Here is a 16030-nt window from a genome sequence, read left to right on the forward strand (position 1 = left end):
GGATAGATGTGCTCCTCACCTCATGTTAGCCTGTCACTTGCCAGTTGATGTCACCTCACCCTAGTGTTACTTCAGAAAGGTGCTCAGGATAAACAAGAAAGCTGGAAGTATCTATTATGTTATCTTGCCTTCACAGTGAGTATGTATCGGTACATGGAGGACTGTGTATTTCCACTGCCTCATGCTGGGATCTAATATACTGCACAGAACAGTTGGCATTGAGTGGATGGGGGATATAGCACAAATGATATACAAGCTAGAATAAGAGAATGTTAAAAAGCAGCAAAAAGTATGCATAAATCTATTCAGTAAGTTGCTCCTTGCTGAACAAATACCTTGGTTGGGGAAGATATATTTGAAGACAGGACTAATTTAGAGTAAAAAATTTGCAGAGTTGATATTTGCACATGGAGATCAGAGTTGAACAGACTTTTGGTCCACACTGACCTTCAATTGCCAGTACAAGCGGGGTATTAGCATCATATTTACTTTGATCTTTCAGATAATCCACTTAATCTTCTCTTTTGTTTCCTTTTCATCTTGTGTGATTTAGAATCTGATCGTTTATCAGCTGTGTCAGTTAGTTCAACCATCACTGAACACATAAAAGTCTGTAGCAAGCAGTTGAAGATTGATGATTACCACAAAACAGTGCTTCTTGGTAGAACAAACTTCTCTGGGGTGATTTTAACTCTAGATGTCTAGTGGGAATTACACAGGTAGGCAGTCAGAAACAGCTAGATGACCCACTTGATTAGAGCATTCAGCTATCCTGTTGTCTTCTATTTCAACCTGCGCTTCTAAGCTAGGTGACAAGAAACAGGCAGAGTTGTACTTTAAAGATAAGATTGGGGTCCAATGATATAATTATATCTTGACTGCAATTTTAATTGTGGTCAGGAAAGATGTATGGCTAAGCGAGTACTGTGGGAATGGAATCCAGGATCAGAAAGGGCTAATTGAAGGCATTTTCTTATCACATCTTGTGGGATACCGTAAGAACTGTTTGAACCTCTCCTGTCTTCAGCTACTACGTTGTCTCCCACAGGGGTTCTCCCAAAACCATACCCTTGCAGCTTACATTATTGGCAGTGACCTTTGGCCTCCTTCTACCTGCAATCTCCCCACTCATTTTGTGTGGGCGGGTGGCTGGACACATGAAGAATGGGCTGCAAGAGTTAAAACTGCTGGATCACACATTGCCAAGGTCAGGAGGATCTGGCACTCATGAGATTCGACTCATTCCCCGGCACTCACCACTCACATAACCGCTTCTCACTCCCAATTTAAACTACTTGCATTCTAATGAAACAGGCTCTCTTTTTATTTACTTCTGTCTCCTTCTAATATATCTTTTGTTTTCTCTTTCTTCTGGAATGATTTTTTGTCTTCTGCTTACTTACACTGAAGATGTAAAACTGGCCAAGAACAGAACCCACCTCTATATCTTTTTATTCATTCATGGGAAATGGACGTCAGCATTTATTGCCCATCACTCGTTGCTCTTGAGAAGGTGGTGGTGAACTGAGTTCTTGAACACTGATACAACTTGCCAGGCCATTTCAAGGGCAGTTGAGAGTCAACTACATTCCTGTACTCTGGAGTCACATATAGGCTAGACCAGGTAAGGACGGCAGATTGGGTTTGTCCAACAATCGACAATGGTTTCATAGTCATCAGTAGATTCTTAATTCCAGATTTGTAAAATTTCATTTAGCTATTCCAAAATGAAATGCGGAACAAGGAGAGAAATGTTCTCAATGGGCAGGAATTTAAAGGAGGTTACAAATTTATAGACGAACTTGTTGTTCAAAGATCAGAACCTTTAAAATCAATTTTAACACATCTTGTGCAGGTAATGGTATGGTCTGTTTTGTGATTTGTTAAGTCATGTTCAAATTGTTGCGCATGATTGTGATATTAGAATGCATTTAGTTTGAGGAAAACAGGACTTGAAAATTCCTAAAAAAGCAACAGTATAGATTTGTTGTCTCACCAAAATATTCTTACACATTTCCTCTGATGGCGAAATGTCAGCACTGATTCTCTCTCCTCATTATCAACTCATTTGATAGAAGAGTGAGATGTAATAGTGTCATTCTGGGAAAAGCAAAATGTCAGTGAAATCTCCAGCTATGAAATTTAAAGATGAAATCTGAAGATCTGATACACCGTCTCATTAACAGTTCTTTTGTTAATAGATTTTTGGATGTCAAAATAATTTCCCCGATTCAAATGAGGGCTCACGTATCAACATTGAATGTGATGGATAACCAATATATTGAACTGAATTATAATAGCCATAATAAGTCACAGTGAGTGACCGCAGCTGGTTGGTAGACTTGTTGACTGCTGGGGAAACACGAGCTGAAAAGTTAATAAAGGGATTCTATCTGTTTATTAGTTCGAATATAGGGAGGGCTAACGAGAAGGAACAATGATCATGACTGTGTAATGTCACATAATATATTATGGTATAAATGCTTCAAAATAGAAGAACAATGTTATCTCTCAAAGGAATTAACAGTTTGATGGTTTATCTGTATACACAAAAACATATTTTTATATGAATAATCAAGGTACAATGGAGATTTATGCTTCAGGCATATTAGCTAAATGGAGAGAGGGAAATCTGAATTTCTACCATTTCTATTGTATTGACTGATCATCTGTATTATGTGAATAAAGTTTGTTTCATGCACTTAACCATCTCATGTTCACTTCATGTCTACTGCCAACAGAACAGTGTGAAGAACTCTGCTGTATCAAACAAAAATAACTTTACAAGGAACTCCTGACCTTGAGGCAGCCTTTTGTTGTTCTGCTGTATCAGGAGTAATTTTATGGAAAACCAGAACTGAAATGTGACATTCATCCATAAAATGAGACCAAGATTATAGCCAATAGATGTTCTGCAAGGGTATCTTGTTGGAATTTTATGCATTCTTTCCAAATATTCCCTGCAAGGGCACCAATATGTTGTTCTCAACTGCCCTTTGCAATGACCTGGCAAGTTGTATCAGTATTCAAGAACTCAGTTCACCACCACCTTCTCAAGGGCACCTTTTTCTAGAAATACTTTTAAAAGTGCGTGCTCACCATTTCTAAGCCACTTTCTTGCTTCACGATTGATAGAATTTACATAAGAAAAACATTTTGGATCAATTTATGCGATTGTTTTTATCAGTCAAGTAAGCAAGAAGGGTGAAGAAATAGAAAGAGAGAGTAAGGCCATTTCTGAGAACATGTTTGCAGCTGAAGCATTAACTCATTTGTTCTCTCACATCTTGAGTGCTTCCAGCATGTTGGCCCCCATTTTTTGTTGGTAATGAAAGCAAAACAGTGTTTGTCATCTTTATTCCACTGAAACTGACAGCAACATGTCGAGTCTTCACATGTGCAGAGTGCGGAAATCTGGAAATTTCTATCAGTGATTTGAAACTTCTCCATTGGATATGTTTTTGTGGTACCCAGACAAAAATCACTGGGAAATCTTTGACTTGAAAATAACTCACATTCTTATACTGTTAGTCTGGCTGTTAGTACCCTTGAAAAAGCTGTATCTTTTGAATTAGATGTAATTGGGTTTGTAACTTAATAATGACTACTAAATACATTTGTTGACAGTGGTGTGATGAGGAAGCATTGATTTGTCACCAGATTTCAACTGTTGCCAGGAAAGTGGTAAACCACAGGACAAGAGTTGCTGGATCATTGAAGGTAGCTTCCTTCAAGTTATTGATGAGCACCATTCCTTTGCTGGTGACTGCAAGACCCAGCTCAATCCCTTTTTCTTTCAGGTTTCCAGTATTTGTAGGCCTAGTTTCTCTCTTTTTTCCATCCAGTCTTCCAATTTATTCTTTGCCATTACTCCCCTCCATCTCTTTCATTATTTCTCTTTCCATGTGGCATTATTCCACTACCAATTTCCCACAATGTAAAAGTTAGCAAATTCAGTACTCCAAACCTGAATGAAATATTGACACTGAGCAGTTCCATACTTCCACTTGGTCCCTCAAACTCTACCTGTGAGGTCCATAAAGGTCAAGAAGCTTCTTATATTCACATGTCTAATCAGAACTGCCATTTTTGCAGTTGGATTCTAGGAGAAAATATTGCAAAGAAATAGCTGGTCATGGGAAGATTTGTCTCAATTCCACATCAGTTAGTGGAACCCCATGCCTGGGAAACAAATCATCTCCTCTAGATGAACAAGCCTTAACACAAAATTGCGGCCATAGTGCCCACATGCACATGAATCTCACAGCACGGTGTGTAGATTCAGCAGCACAGATGTTAATTCCAAATCCCAGATCACAAGTGAAACTGAATCAGCAATAAACAGTTTGATTGTGACCTTAATGAACTGTTGATTTGTTATTGGCTTTGGTCATTATGACATCCATGCCTGAGCTGGCCCAGCGCTTGAGCCTCCCAAGATGAAAGAAAAAATACATTTGCCTGTGTGGAATGGTGCATGAGGAAAGTGTGCAATGTGGATTAAAAGTTTGTTTTTAGATTTTGTATTTTACATATAAATTATGGAAATAATTTTGTAAACAGATGATAATTCATAAAAATATTCATTGAAATAAATATCTTTAAACATAATCAAGGTTATCGTTTTATAACTTGAAGTAGCATATTTTAAAATGCTTTTATCACAACTTGCTAATTAAATGCTTAGAAAAGGAATAACAATGCATTTTTTTAAATATAGTATATTCATAAGTCAAACTTTCATCAATTTAGCAGATATAAAAAATCTAGAAACGTTATCTTCTTCACTAGCTCAAAATCATGTGGAAAATGTACTGGAATAAACCTACATAAAGGTTATCTCAGCATTCTCAAAGCATGTCCCAAATACTTGGCGCATATTTCACTTTCTGAGCATTTCATCAAAACTTATTGACTTGAGCCTCAGGAACTGCCTTGTTGCTATTCTTTGTGCTCTTATCAGTGCTGAGTGGCTTTTCTTTCCAGTCCAAAAGAGATTTACAGCAACAATTCCAGGGATAAGGAATCACAGAAAGTGCAGTCAAAGGAGTAAGTGTTAAAGAAGTAGGAACAGCCAAATTTCAGTGAAAATGAAGGATAACATAAGAACATAAGAAATAGGAGCAGGAGTAGGCCATCCAGCCCTTCGAGCCTGCCCCGCCATTCAATAAGATCATGGCTGATCTGTCGTGGCTCAGTTCCACGTTCCCGCCCTCTCCCCATAACCCTTAATCCCCTTGCTTATCAAAAACCCATCAACCCGCATCTTAAAAATATTTAGCGAGGCAGCCTCCACCACTTCAACGGGCAGAGAATTCCAGAGATTCACCACCCTTTGAGTGAAGAAGTTCCTCCTCAACTCCGTTCTAAACCGCACCCCCCTTTATCTTGAGGCTGTGCCCCCTAGTCCTACTGTCCTTTCTGAGTGGGAAGAGTCTCTCCACCTCTATCCTATCCATCCCATTCATCATCTTATACGTCTCAATGAGATCTCCCCTCATTCTTCTAAACTCTAATGAGTACAAGCCTAGTTTATTCAGCCTCTCCTCATAGCTCAACCCCCTCAACTCCGGTATCAGCCTAGTAAACCTCCTCTGCACTCCCTCCAAGGCCAAAATATCCTTGCGTAAGTGCGGCGACCAAAACTGCACACAGTACTCCAGCTGCGGCCTCACCAATGCCCTATACAGCCGCAGCAAGACCTCCCTACTTTTATATTCAATCCCCCTCGCTATGAAGGCCAGCATCCCATTAGCCTTCCTGTGCACCTGCAGGCTGGGTTTTTGCGACTCATGCACAAGGACCCCGAGGTCCCTCTGCACCGTCGCCTGCTGCAGTTTTTCGCCACGTAAGTAATAGTCCTTCCTACCATTATTCCTAAATATTACTAAAAGGCAAAAAATATATGCACAGAAAGGATTTGCTGGAGAGAAAACTGTGAAAAAAACATAAAAATCTAGATATTGAAAAGTGACATAAAGATATTTTTAGAATAATAGCTGCAAAAGATAGAAAAAGGATTTGGGAAATGTATGGACAATCAAAGTGGAGTAATCTTCAAGAAAGGATGAAATCAAAGAGAGGCGGAGCTAATATTTTAATTGATTTAAGAATGAAGAAAACTCAAGACCAAATACAGAAGAGGTAACTACAAATCAAGGAATGATAATTAGCAGAAAGCTAATGGTAAGCTGCCTTCTTGAACTGCTGCATTCCCTGAGGCATAGGTACACCACTGTTAGGGTGAGAGTTCCAGAATTTTGACCCAGTGACAGTGAAGCAATGGTGACATATTTGCAAGTCATGAGGAGGGAACATTTAGGTGGTGGTGTTTCCAGGTATCTGCTGCCCTTCTCCTTCGAGATGGTAACATTCATGGGTTTGGAAGGTGCTACCTAAGGACCCTTGGTAGATTCCTGCAGCATATCTTGCACATGATACACACTGCTGCCAATGTTCATCACTGGTGGAGGGATTGAATGTTGAAGAGGTGCTTTATCCTGGATGGCGTTGAGTTTCTTAAGTGTAGTCAGGCAAATGGAGAATATTCCAACACACTACACTCTTGACTTGTACCTTGCAGATGGTGGACAGGTTTTGGGAAGTAAGACAGTGAGTTACTTGCCACATAATTTCTAGCATCTGACCTGCTTTTGTAGTCACAGTACTTATATGGTTAGTCCAGTTCAGTTTTTGGTCATTTGTAGCCCAGGATGTTGATAATGGGGTAATTCAGCGATGATAATGCCATTGAACGTCAAGGGATGATGTCAGATCCTTTTTCTGGGGTGATGGTCATTGCCTGACATTAGTGTGGCTCAAATGTTACTTGTTATTTGCCAGGCCAAGCCTGGATATTGTCCAGGCCTTATTACATATGAACATGAACTGCTCCAGTACCTGAGAAGTCTCAAATGGTGTTGAACCTTGTGTCGTTATCAGTGAATCTTCCCACTTCAGACCCTGGGTGACATGGTGGCACAGTGGTTAGCACTGCTACTTCACCATGCCAGGGACCAGGGTTCAATTCCCGGCTTGGGTCACTGTCTGTGTGGAGTTTGCATGTTCTCCCTATGTCTGCATGAGTTTCCTCCAGGTGCCCCGGTTTCCTCCCACAGTCTGAAAGACATGCTGGTTAGATGTATTGGTTATGCTAAATTCATCCTCACCTGAACAGGCTCCGGAGTGTAGGGAATTCTCACAGTAACTTCATTGCAGTATTAATATTAACATATTTGAGATATTTATAAATAAAGTTAAACTTACCTTAGCTAGTAATTCATTGATGAAGCAACTGAAGATGGTTGGGTCTAGGATACTACATTGAGGAACTCCTGCAGTGAGGTCTTGGAGCGAAAATGATTGACCTCCAGCCACCACAACCATCTTGCTATGTGCCAGATATGACTCCAACTGGTGGAGAGCAAATTCTAGTGTTCAGGTCTTTGGTACTATTGCAGAAATATTGCCAGGACCCATTGCCATTTTATCCAGTGCCTTCAGTCATTTCTTGATACCACTTGAAGTGAATCGAATTGGCTGAAGACTGACATCTGTGATGCTGGGGCCTTCCAGAGGAGGCTGAGACGATTATTCACTTATCTGGCTGTAGATAATTGCAAATATTTCAGCCTTATCTTTTGCACTGATGTCCTGGGCTCCTCCATCATTGAGGATGGGGATATTTGTGGAGTCACCTCCTCCAGTGCGTTATTTTGTTGTCCACTACCATTTATGACTGGATGTGGCAGGAAAAACATGGTATGATCCTTTGGTTGTGGGATCACTTATCTCTGTGTATGACTTGCTGCTTATGCACTTTGGCATAAGGATGCATAAAGATTAAAGCTTCACCAGGTTGACACTTTGCTTTTAGGTAAATCTGGTATTGCTCCTGGCATGACCTCCTGCACTCTTCATTGAACAGGGTTGATCACCTGACTAGGTGGTGATGGCAGAATGGGAGATATGCTGGGGCATGAGGTTACAGATTGAATTCAGAATAATTTTTCTGCTGATAATGGCTAAGAGTACCTCATGGTTGCCCAGAATTAAGTTGCTAAATCTGTCCAAATCTGTCCAAAGTCTACCCCATTTAGCACATGCTAATGCCACATAACACAACAGAAGGTATCCTCAATGTGAAGGTGATATTTCATCTCCACAAATACTGTGCAGTCGTCACTCCTACTGGTGCCATCATGGACAAAAGCATCTGTGGCAGGAAGGTTGGTGAAGATGTGAGGTCTCGTATGTTTTTCTCCCTTGTTGTTCCCTCACCAGCTGCTGCCCTTCCAATCTAGCAGCTATGTCCTTTAGAACCTGGCCAGCTCAGTTTATAAGAACATAAGAACATAAGAAATAGGAGCAGGAGTAGGCCATCCAGCCCCTCGAGCCTGCCCCGCCATTCAATAAGATCATGGCTGATCTGTTGTGGCTCAGTTCCACTTTCCCGCCCTCTCCCCATAACCCTTAATCCCCTCTCTTATCAAGAACCCATCAACCCGCTTCTTAAAAATATTTAGCGAGGCAGCCTCCACCACTTCAACGGGCAGAGAATTCCAGAGATTCACCACCCTTTGAGTGAAGAAGTTCCTCCTCAACTCCGTTCTAAACCGCCTCCCCTTTATCTTGAGGCTGTGCCCCCTAGTCCTACTGTCTTTTTTGAGCGGGAAGAGTCTCTCCACCTCTATCCTATCCATCCCATTCATCATCTTATACGTCTCAATGAGATCTCCCCTCATTCTTCTAAACTCTAACGAGTACAAGCCTAGTTTATTCAGCCTCTCCTCATAGCTCAATCCCCTCAACTCCGGTATCAGCCTAGTAAACCTCCTCTGCACTCCCTCCAGGGCCAAAATATCCTTGCGCAGGTGCGGCGCCCAAAACTGCACACAGTACTCCAGCTGCGGCCTCACCAATGCCCTATACAGCTGCAGCAAGACCTCCCTACTTTTATATTCAATCCCCCTCGCTATGAAGGCCAGCATCCCATTTGCCTTCCTGACCACCTGCTGCACCTGCAAGCTGGGTTTTTGCGACTCATGCACAAGGACCCCGAGGTCCCTCTGCACCGTCGCCTGCTGCAGTTTTTCGCCCCGTAAGTAATAGTCCTTCCTACCATTCTTCCTACCAAAGTGGACCACCTCACACTTGCCAACATTAAATTCCATTTGCCATTTCCTGGCCCATTCGCCCAGCCTATCTAGATCCTTCTGCAGACTCTCCACACCCTCCGCACAATTTGCCTTTCCCCCAATCTTGGTGTCATCAGCAAATTTCGACACCCTGCACTCGGTTCCCTCCTCCAGATCATCTATATAAATGGTAAATAGCTGAGGCCCCAGCACCGACCCCTGGGGCACCCCACTAGTCACCAACCGCCAATCCGAATAGCACCCATTGACCCCCACTCTCTGCCTCCTATTTGACAACCAATCCTCTATCCACGCTAACACCCTACCCCCAACTCCATGTCCCCTGACCTTCTGCAATAACCTCTTGTGAGGTACCTTGTCAAACGCCTTCTGAAAATCCAGAAAGACCACATCCACCGGCTCTCCTCTATCCACTGCCCTAGACACATCCTCATAGAACTCAGGGATTGGTGTGGGAGGAATGGGTTCGAATTTATGGGGCATTGGCACCAGTATTGGGATAGGTGGGACTTGTTCGGGCGGGATGGGGTTGGTCTGAATCGTGCTGGGACCAGAGTGTTGGCGAATCGAGTAAAGAGGACTGTAGACAGGGCTTTAAACTAATTAGGGGGGGGGAGGGTGCGAGGGTAGGTGACGCTACGAGGTCTAAAGTTAAGGATAGGGTACAGGTAAGGGAAGAGGCCGAGGATGTCCCAATTGGTGGCGTTACGGCAAATAGGGTCCAGGTGAAGGCTGGGATGAAAGCGCTTTATCTGAATGCACGAAGCATTCGGAATAAAGTGGATGAGCTGGTGGCGCAGATCGACACAAATGGATACGATCTGGTGGCCATTACAGAGACGTGGCTGCAAGGTGACAGGGACTGGGTGATGAATGTACAGGGCTATCAAGTGTTTAGGAAGGATAGGCAGGAGGAAAGAGGGGGTGGCGTAGCTCTGCTGATTAAGGATAGTATCAAGGTGGTAGCAAGGGATGATATCGGAGCCAAAGAGCAGAACGTGGAATCGTTGTGGGTGGAGATTAGGAACAGCAAAGGGAGGAAGACGCTGGTGGGTGTCGTCTATAGGCCCCCGAATAATGATCTGGAGGTGGGGCGGGCTGTTAACACGCAAATAAGTGCGGCGTGCAGGAATGGGACGGCAGTAGTTATGGGAGATTTCAATCTGCATATTGATTGGTCGACCCATGTTGGACGAGGTGGGCTCGAGGAGGAGTTCTTGGAATGCTGCCGGGATAATTTCCTTGAACAGTGTGTGTTGGAGCCGACGAGGGAGCGAGCTATCTTGGATCTGGTGCTATGTAATGAGGCGGGTAGAATTAGGGACCTTGCAGTGAAGGATCCTCTTGGAGAGAGTGATCATTGTATGGTGGAGTTTCTGGTGCAGATGGAGGAGGAGAAAGTGGGTTCCCGGACACGCGTCCTTTGTTTGAATAGAGGGGAGTATGGTAGGATGAGAGAAGAATTGGCAAATGTGGACTGGGGGAGTGCGTTGGAAGGTAGGTCTGCTGAGGAGCAGTGGAGGATCTTTAAGGAGATCTTTCTTGGTGCTCAGCAGAAATTTATTCCGATGGTCAAAAAGGACAGTAGGAAGAGAGGTAATAAGCCGTGGATAACAAAGGAGGTGAAGGAAAGTGTTAAATTAAAAGCGGAGGAATTTAGAGTAGCTAAGAGTAGTGGGCGAGAAGAGGATTGGGAAAGGTTTAAATGTCAACAAAGATTGACAAAGAAGTTGATAAAGGAGGGTAGGAGAAGCTATGAGGCTGGGCTAGCACTTAATATAAAAAAGGATAGCAAGAGTTTTTATAAATATATAAAAAGGAAGAGGCTGGCTAGGGTGAACGTTGGTCCTTTAGAGGATGAGAAAGGGGAGCTAGTGGTAGGGGATGGGGATATGGCTAAGGTCTTGAATAACTTTTTTGTTTCTGTCTTCACGGAGGAGGACGTGAATAATTTGCCGGGTGTTAGCGATGGAAAGGTGGTAGGAATGGAGGGTCTTAATGACATTACTGTTACTAGAGAGGTGGTGCTCAACAGACTGGAGGGGCTGATTGTGGACAAGTCCCCAGGACCGGATGGAATGCATCCGAGGGTTCTGAAAGAAATGGCGGAGGTGATAGTGGATGCCTTGGTGGTTATTTTCCAGACGTCGCTGGATTCCGGGGAAGTGCCGGAAGATTGGAAAACGGCTAATGTTACGCCGTTGTTTAAGAAGGGTGCCAGGCAAAAGGCGGGGAATTATAGGCCGGTTAGTTTAACGTCTGTGGTAGGTAAAATGTTAGAATCCGTCATTAAGGAGGAAATTGCGAGGCATCTTGAAGGGAATTGCTTGATAGGGCGGACGCAACACGGTTTCATTAAAGGGAAGTCGTGTCTGACAAATTTACTGGAGTTCTATGAGGATGTGTCTGGAACTATAAGCCACTCTTAGTAATGAACATTGAAACCCTCCACCTAGAATACATTCTGTATATTTGCCACCCTCAGTGCTTCCTCCAACTGGTGTTCAAAATGGACTAGTACTGATTCACCACCTGAGGGGGAACGGTACGTGGTAATCTGCATGAGGTTTCCTTGCCTACGTGTGACCTGGTGCCATGAGATGTAATGGTGTCCAGTGTTGACGCTCAGGACTCCCAGTGGAGCTCCCTCCCGACTGTATATCACTGTGCTGCCACCTCTGCTGGGTCTGTTCTGCCGGTGGGAAAGGACATACCCACAAATGGTAATGGTAATGTCCGGGATTTTATCTGTATGGTGTGGTTCCATGAATATGAATATGTCAGGCTGTTGCTTGACTAGTTGTGAGATGGCTTTCCCAACTTTTGTGTTTGAGGAAGGGGGTGAGGGAATGTGTCATGTTCAACATGCTACTTCACCAGTAGAAGGAAAGATGAGAGATCAACCACCGCCAACCACCCCCCCCTCAACTCCCACCTTCAGCAGTCCAATTGGGCCATTTTAGTGATCAATTTAGCACTATTTCATAACTCTTCAGGCATTTTGGCTATATTGTGAGGGCTCTTGCTGCTGCCTGGAGAAACAACTACTGGGTGAAAATTGTCGGTGTCGGAGTTGACTCTGAGAAGCATTTTTTAAAAGTCCCTGATCCATGAAGGGCCCCCGGCAGCAGTGGTCACCCCAGGATAATGGTCCTCGCTTCTGCCTCACAAACTACCCACAAATCACTGGGCTGATCATTTTTCAAAGGGGACCTAGCCCTTGAAAGACTTCCCTTTTGCAATTGCAGCCTCAACATTGGCCACTGGTAGCATTGCTGAAGCTGCTAAGCTGCTGGCCCTTGATTTTGCTGGCAGCCCATGGGGACAGGCTGTCCGTCATTTTATATTGGGACAGCAGTGACCATTTAATAGGCTAAGGGTAGGAATACATCTCCCCTGGTCCTCCTGCCAACTGATGTGGCATCGCCTTCTGCATTCAACCCCTGTGGCAGGACTTCAGCAATCGTGAGAAAATTCAGCCAGTAATCTCAGTAACCAGAATTGAAATTTAGAGATAAGAAGGTAATTAAGTCTGTCAAACAAGCTATTCACAGTGATTTTACGAAGCAACTTGCATTTCACAAGGATTGCACAGGAATTATGGATCTTTGGAGCCTTGTCAACTACAATGAGCCAGAGGTTCAGCAGAAGATCAGTCCTGGCTTCTATTACCTATCATTGCGAGTGATAACATACGTTTGATAGGGTGATTTATACCGGGTGCACAGTGGAAGCAACAGTTTGGTGCCTGGCCACAAAGCAGGGTGGAAACAATTAAGAGAATCAAAGAATCACACACAGCATATTACAGTGCAGAAGAGGCCCTTCAGCCCTTTGAATCTGCACTAGTGCATGAAAGGGCCGGGCCTGCCCACCTAATCCCATTTGCCAGCACTTGGCCCATAGCCTTGAATGTTATAACATGCCAAATACTCACCCAGGTACTTTGCAAAGGAAGTGAGGTGTCCTGCCTCCACCACCTTCCCAGGCATTCTAGACCATCACCACCCTCTGAGTAAAAACGTTTTTCCTCAAATCCCACTAAACATCACATCCTTCACTTTTAACTTGAGTCTCCTCATAACTGACCATTTAATGAAGGGGAACAGCTGATTCCTAACCACCCTGCCCATGCCCCTCATAAATGTTGAACACCTCAATCACGTCACCCCTCAGTCTTCCCTGCTCCATAGAAAATAACTCCAACCTCTCTTTATAACTAAAAATGTTCCATCCCAGGCAATACTCTGTTGAATTTCCTCTGCACCCCCTCCAGTGTAATCATGTCCTTCCTGTAATGTGGTGACCAGAACTACACATAGTACTCCAGCTGTGACCTCACCAAAGTTCTACACAACTCCATCATGATCTTACCTCTTTTGTATTTTGTACCACAATTGATAAAAGCTAGTGTGCCATATGCCTTTTTCACCACCCTATTAACCTGCCTTTCCACCTTCAGAGATCTATGGAAAAACATGCCATAGTTTACTTCCTTGTCAAATTACTCCTCCCAAAGTACGTCATCTCACACTTTTTCAGGTTGAGTGTCCTCGCTGCCATGGCACTGGAATGTGCAAAGTATATGGGGGCGAGGTAGCCCTGAACAGTGAGTTCAGTTATTTGCTCTGGACCTCATTCAGTCAGGCTTCAAGGTCTCCAACAAGGAGGTGCACTGCACAGCAAGAGAAACATAGCCACCGGGAAAAAGCCTTCAACACCCAGAGGAGTAATGTGAGGAGAGCAATCAGCCTGTTGTTGACAGAAGAGGTCCACCAGAGAGGGTCTATCACCAAAAGCTTACCTTCCTGCAAATGTTAGAGCAGCAATATCTCATCTTTAGTCACGTATAACGCTGTTAACTTAATATTCTGTGTAACACTCACCTTGCCAGAAATCATCAGGTTATTGATTCTTTTGATGGCCCTGCAGTCATGTGTGAGGGAGGACCCATAGCTGTTGACCTCCTCTGTGATCTCCATTCAGACTTGATTTATCTGTCAGGCAGGCTTTTCCTCCTGTCCTGGAGGACAGAGTTCGCTCCGAGCCAGAGCAGCCTGAGGGAGCACTCACAGGGGGGTATCAATAAACTGTGGAGCTACCCTTCATCTACATTCTGCCATAATTCCTGGGCAGTATGGGGCATAGTGGTTAGCACTGCTGCCTCACAGAGCCAGGGACCCAGGTTTAGTTCTAGCCTTGGGTGACTGTCTGCATGGAATTTATACTTTCTGCCTGTGTCATTGCAAGTTTCCTCAGGATGCCGTGGTTTCCTCCCAAGGTCACAAAGATGTACAGGTTAGATTGATTGGCTGTGCTAAACTGCCCCTTAGTGAACCAAGATATATAGGTTAGCGGGGTAAATATATCAGGTTAAGAGCCTGTGCAGGCTCGATGGGCCAAAATGCCTCCTGCACTGTAGGGGTTCTATGATCACTGGTTATCTTTCAGTTGCATGTACTCCCTTTCTGCTCCCTCCATGCCTGCTGCTTTTCACGGCTATAACTGGCTGCTGTTTATCTATGGTGTCAGCTTTGATATAGCCAGTTCTTCCCTCTGCCCATGCAGCCTTAGTAGATGGCGACCTCATCAGTCAGACATTAATTGGGCAGCTCTGACAAGATTCAGAATGAAACTCCACTCCTGACCCATGTGGCATTTGCACATGCTCCTGCTCCTGACGTCAATACTTTGGGGCTTCTGAGAAAAGTCTCTGGGCAAAGATTAGTGTAATGAATGGCTAAACCAGTTTGTTTGCCATTGATTGCTAAATACAAGTCATTAAGGTATAATTGATATTAACAAAATATCACAATTTTAAGTCCATTTTGCATGACTCATATATTTTAAGACACAGGAAAACAAAAGCCCTTGGAATGCTCTTGGGGCTTCTCCTGATTTGTTGCAATAATTCCAACAAAAGTTCCGTGGAGCCCATTTTACTTATGTCAAACAGGTCTATGAGTACAGATTATCAAGCTTCATGTGAGACAAAAATAATTTTTTCCCAGACGAGCAAACATGTGAGAAGAGTTGATAACTCCTTCAAAAAGGATACTGGTTTGTGAATGGAATTGGAGATTTTGGGATAAACAAAAGTTGGGATGACTAAATATTCCATAGGATAGAAAAAATGTTGAAATTTGTATATTTAACCACCAGGGGCTAGGAAAAGTTGTGATGTTGTTTGAAGTTAAACAGGCCAGTTAAATGGAGATAAAGGCAAAATTCTACAGATGCTGGAACCTGAAATAAAAACCAAAGATGCTGGAGAAACTCAGCAGGTCTGACAGCATCTGACATTCAAAATAGTGTGACAACTTCTTGTGAGCTGTGCCCAGCATGCGGACTAATTCGATCTTTTACTCTTTTTCCATGCTTTTAAAACTTCACTCTAACTCTTATAAACTCTCCAACAATGTTTTAATTCAATCGCTGCCTCAGGGTTGCCTCAGGAATCAGTGCTAAGTCCACTGCTATTTGTCATTTATATTAATGATTCGGATGAGAATATACGAGGCATTGCAGTTGACACCAAGATTAGTGGCATAGTGGACAGTGAAGAAACTTATCTCCGATTGCAATGGGATCTTGATCTATTAGGCCTATGGGCTGATGAATAGCAGATGGAGTTTAATTTAGATAAATGCAAGGTAATGCATTTTGATAGACTGAATCAGGGCAGGACTTACTCAGTTAATGGTAAGGCGTTGGGGAGAGTTACAGAATGAAGAGATCTAGGGGTATATGCTCATAGCTCCTTGAAAGTGGAGTCACAGGTGATCAGAGTGGCGAAGAAGGCATTCAGGATTCTTGGTTTCATTGGCCAGAACATTGAATATAGGCGTTGGGACATCTTGTTGAAGTTGTAC

The sequence above is a fragment of the Carcharhinus amblyrhynchos genome, chromosome 3 (genome assembly GCF_965287045.1).
Source record: "Carcharhinus amblyrhynchos chromosome 3, sCarAmb.v2.hapA, whole genome shotgun sequence".
NCBI classification, from domain to species: domain Eukaryota; kingdom Metazoa; phylum Chordata; class Chondrichthyes; order Carcharhiniformes; family Carcharhinidae; genus Carcharhinus; species Carcharhinus amblyrhynchos.